The sequence below is a fragment of the Nicotiana attenuata genome, unplaced genomic scaffold (genome assembly GCF_001879085.1).
Source record: "Nicotiana attenuata strain UT unplaced genomic scaffold, NIATTr2, whole genome shotgun sequence".
NCBI classification, from domain to species: Eukaryota; Viridiplantae; Streptophyta; class Magnoliopsida; order Solanales; family Solanaceae; genus Nicotiana; species Nicotiana attenuata.
In genome coordinates, this window is record NW_017671340.1 from 226,857 (window position 1) to 232,535 (window position 5,679).

The following is a 5,679-nucleotide window of genomic DNA, read 5'->3' on the forward strand; positions in this document are numbered from 1 at the left end:
TGATATGATTGAGTTCCTATTTGCTAGTCTCACCTCTACATGCTTTATATAATGTTGTTAGCTCTTCTTATCTCTTACTTGTTATTTGGCCGTTATTTGCCTTAATTGAGGTGATTGCCTTCCTTATTGTTTTGTTACTTCTTAATGGTGAGTCCCTCTATGACTTTGTGTATAAATGCTACATGTCCAAATTGTTATGGTTGCCTGCGTAGTTAACACGTTCCTTACATGTGTTCACTTGTAAATGTGGTTGTATTTCTTTGATTTTTACGTGGTTCCCTTGTTGCTGTGAACTCATACTCTTGGTTCTTGAAATTCTTGTTAATTGAGTTATTGAATTGCTGTTGTTGATTCAAATTATTGTACGGGGGATCTGGTTGGACGCCACAATAGGTGAAATTAAAGGAGGTGGTGGAATAAGGGGGGATATTTATATTGTGATGTTGTTATTGTACGGTGGGATCGGGTTGCATGCCACAACAGGTGAAATAAGGGTGGATTGTTATGTGGAAATATGGGCGTATTATGATATTGATATTATATGGTGCGATCGGGTTGCACGCCGCAATATGTTATGTTTATTGTTATGATATTGATGTTTATTGTACAGTGAGATCGGGTTGCACGCTGCAACAAGTGGAATAAGGGTGGATTGATATGGTGAAATAAGGGTGAATTATGATATTTGTGTATTCTGTATCCCCTGGTTTATTGTATTGGCTTCAGTTCCTTCGTACGAGATTCTGGGAATTTGTATTATCCAGTTTTCACTGTCTTTCGAGGATTTAGTCATTAACATTGACATTATTTCCTTGCCGTCATTTCCCGAGATCTTTTCCTAGTACTGTTATTCCTGTAGATTGATTTTCAAGGTGAATTTACTATGTTGAGTCATTACCTTTCGCACTGCCTAGTTGTTAGTAATGTAGTGATTTAAAATAGAGGAATTAATATCATGCTACCTTGTATGACTTTTAAATTAGAACTCGCCGTATATTTCAATATTTACAATTTCTAATAATCGTTATATTTTATTTCAAATGATTTTCCCAACTTAAATCTCCTTAACCAGTTTGAGGTTGTCATTCTATTTAAAAAGGGATTGATATTAAGTTTTTAATTTAATGAGTCATATATTAAGGGCAATAGCTTATTCGATGTTGTATTTATGTGAAAATGTTATTTTCTTTACTCAAATGATCTCTAAAAATAAATTTCATCTTTCTCGCTGGTTTCCTAATTGGTCTAGAGACTGTAAATTTTACTTTATTATATATAAATGAAACTTCTTGAATATCTTTATTAGCAATTGATACGGATATCGTGTATTGAGTAGCACGTGGATTTTTCCGTGCAAAGTGAGATGGAAATATGTGGGCACAAGGTGCCATGTGTGTTAAAGTTTCGGGAGTTGTGATTATGATACGAGGTTATAAGGATCGGGATGATTGGAATTGTGTATTAGAAATGATGCGATTGGTTGAGTTAATACCGTTTCCCTCACTTGAGCACATTTTTACTTGTTTGTATCCCAACTATGTTGGTGTGTAATTACTTGGTTATTTTTCGTTACCATCCGTGTTTCCCCCTTATCCTCAGTACTATTTGTAATTTGATGTCTTCTTGTTATTGGCATTACTTTGTTATCTTTATCTTGTTAGCTTTATGTCATATCCTGTTCCGTTTGTTAGACCAGTAGGTGTCTTGACTGTTCCTCGTCACTACTCCACCGAGGTTAGTCTTGATACTTACTGGGCACCGCTGTGGTGTGATCATTCTACACTTCTGTACATTTTGGTACAGATCCAGGTACTTGATCGTTAGTGGTTGTGCGGATCGTTGCTGTAGAGACTCATGATAAACCTGCTGCTACATTCGTAGGCCTCAGAGTCACCTTCTATTGTATTTATTTCCATTGTTTCCTTTTGTTCTCGAATAGTGATGTATTCATTATGTATAACTACTCCTAGAAAGGCTTATGACTTGTACTACCGGTTTTGGGATTGTAAATTGTGCAGAGATTTCTATCTCGAAATTGTTCGAAGTTAGTAAATATTATCGTTATTTCTGTTAATGTTAGGCCTGCCTTGATTTAGTGACTAGGTGCCATCACGACTCCTTTGGAGGGATTTTGGGTCGTGACATTAAGAATTCTAGATTCCGTAATAGACTTCAGCGAATCTGGATTGATTTTAGTTTATCATTGCTAACACCAAACTTTGTGCAGCGGTCGGGATACTTAGAGTCTGTGGTTTGTATTGTTATTCAAAAGCTGTAAATTGTAACATCCCGTAAATTCGGATCAGGTGTGAATGTGTTAAATGAGTATCAATGTGACATTTTAGATATGCGAAATCCTATCGGGTTGAGTATGGGTGGAAATAGAATTTGAATTCTCCAACACCTTATTAACATGGGTAAACCCTTCAAATCATTAGATATTTGATCGAGATATCATTGTTGAGAAAAGAAACCTTAGAACTCTAATTCAAGAGGATTGAACTTCAAAGAGGTAATGCTTCTACTCCCTAATCATTTATAGCTGTGAATTGATGAGTTCTTGGGAGAATAGTAAATGGGGTTGATAAAGAGTATCATATGAACTATGCTAGGATTTTGGGTTGTTGACTTAAGATTGTTGTAAATATTTGGATGATGAGAAATAGTCTTAGATACATCCATTTGGGATTGTAGAATCACCTAGAGGTAGTAAAATGGGAATTGGGTGAAGAAACCACCATTAATAAAGGCTATGAGTCTGTGCACCATAAGGTGTTTGATACAATGTCTAAGTAACTAAAACATGAGCATTGGTGCTAATATTGGTTCCACTTGGTATATATTTTTGTAGATTAGAGTTAAGGTATGCGAGGCTAACTCTCTTTACTTTTGGGAATGTTTATGATTCTCTCTACGTCTCATCCCTTATGACTATTACGAATTGCAATTATGCCCTAGTTCCATGAATAGTTGTTGAACTTATATTTTCTAGATGACCTAGTTTAGTAATTCGTTCAATATCCTATGAGTCTTAGTTATGAAAAATCATTTTTTATGAATACATGTCTCGATCTAGTTCTATTCAGCATTCCAGTATTATGCAACTCAGTATGGTTTAGTATTTCAGTATCATGTATTGCATATGGTTCTCAGTTCCTAATTTTAAATTCCTGAATGTTGTATCCGTGTATTTGGGCATGAGGCCGCAGTTTATGCTTTATGCATATTTGGGCCTGAGGTCGCAGTTTATACTTTATGCATCTTTGGGCCTGAAGCCGCAGTTTATGATTTATGCACCTTTGGGCATGAGGCCGCAGTTATGTACACTTATACTTAGGCCCGAGGCCGCAGTTTAGTTATTCAGATAAAAAGGTGGTTTCATTATTCAGAAGACGGAGTATTCATATCCTTACTTCCTTTGTTCAATTCAGTTATCAATTATCAGTTATCAAATATCAGTTCTCAATTCTCAGTTATCAATTTAGTTTAAGTTTCAGCATTTACAGTTTTTACTTTCAGTTGTTTTACATACCAGTGCAATTCAAATTTACTGACGTCTCTTGTGCTCGGGGCCTGCATCTCACGATGTAGGTAACAATTTACAGGTTGGCGATTCAAAGCGCTAGGATTCTTGTACCAGCTATTTGGTGAGCCCCATTTACTTTGGGGCATTATCAATACTTTACAGTCTTTTAGTATTTTCAAATAGTCAGTGTTCTCAATAGTTTATTAAAGGCTTCATAGACTAGAGTAATGGTTAGACCGAGTCACATGCTTTTCGGGTTAAGCAATATTGATTACAAATATATTTCATATTTTTAGTATTTTCGCACTTTGATTTTTATCATTCAAACTTTAAGTATATCAGCGTGTGTTAGTTTATCTTCCGCATTCAGTATGTTATGATATCACATGTTGATTCAGCCATCCAGTTGGTTCGTTTGGTCACTTGTAGTCAGGCACCAAGTGCCGTGTTACATCCAGGCCCCGCTTGAGGGCATGACAAAGCTTGGTATCAGAGCACTAGGTTGAAGTGTCCTTCGGAGTTTATGAAGCCATGTCCAGTGGAGTTTCCTTTATATGTGTGTGCCGGCCACACATATAAATGATTAACTACCAAGACATTCAGGTTTGTCTAATTTTTTTCAACTCTAGATCTTCCCATGAAGCTTAGAGCAATAGGTAACATTCTCTTCCTATCGTATTCCAGACGTACCAAATGCCCAAGCGACGGGCAGGAAAAAAACCCTAAGGTTCTAGAGAGGATGATTGTCCATTTGGGTGTAATTATGGAGTACATGTTGGTAACAAATGAGGATATAGTGGATGGTAATACAGATTAGAGCTTTACCTTATCAAAAATTACATAAGCAATTATCATATTTATGGTTATCAGTATACCTCAGTTACCAATTATACAGTATTTCAGTCAGCAGGTTTATAGTTATTCAGTATATCAGTATTGAGTTATTTAGTTACCAAATCTCCAATTTTCAGTCTATCCAAATTCTGGTGATTTGTGAGTATACAATGATTCATATGGGTGCTAAAAGAGACTGTAAGTAATAACGATTAAAGCGAAATCTTCGCATGTTTTAGGTCCGGATTAAGATGCAAGACTCGCCGGATGGTGCAGAAAGCGATTTATCAGATGATTGCATACTTTGAAGGAAAAATTTGTGTATGGTAGTGTATCCATATGTTTTTTTACCTCACAAAACAATTTCATTTTAATTCTTGGAAATGGAGCCACAAGTTGGATGATGATAGTTCAGATGTTAGATCCCACGGTGTAATAGGTTCAAAATTTAATTGCAGTGGGCATATAGTTGATCACTATAGTTTTGGACAGAAAAGAGCCTAAGGTAAAAATACCTAGGAGTCAGAAACGTTTGATTTTACCAAAGATTTATTTTTCATACGACTCATGCATATGACTAAGAAGATATGATGTACGAAATAAGAACCAAGAGCAATCGATATTGAACTTCAGGGAATGATTCTAAGTTGTTAAGATTTATTCAAATCAGAATTAGAAAGCACCATATTAGTAAGTTACTATAAGAAGCCGCTATTATTGTGAGATAAAGGATATGACAGTTCCCTTAGGTTTTCTGACTACGTGTTTACCCCAGATGTTTATAGTCTGATATGATTTTGAAGTGTGAAAGTTTGGAGTTAGATATTGCAGTTCCGTTTAAGACAGATGAAATTTCTCTAATTGTGATCCATGTACATAGTTTTTTTAAAAAAGTATGTGACTGTAGAATAGGGTCAGAGATGTGGGAAGTTAGGAATAACCTTATGCTTAAATTTAGTTATTTAAAGCAGAACAAGAAAACATGATGCTAATAGGTTGTTAGTAAAAGAATAGTCAGTAAGTTTTGGGTAGATACAGTGAATTAGCAATTTCAACAGAGCTAGTAGAGGTACGATTTGATTTACTTAGTTAGGTTAACACTAATGAGTGTATAATAGTTTGAAACACCAAATGTGTGTTAGAACCCAAAGAGTTTAAGTTAAGCACGAAGTACAGTGACAGCGGAAGAAAAAAATCAGCTAGGCAATAAGAGAGCAAACTACAGAAGAATAGACTTTAAGAGTAATCGAAAAGGTGTTTTCACCGAGAGTGACAGTGTGAGCATCACTGTGATTGTGTATGATAGTTGTGAAAATATT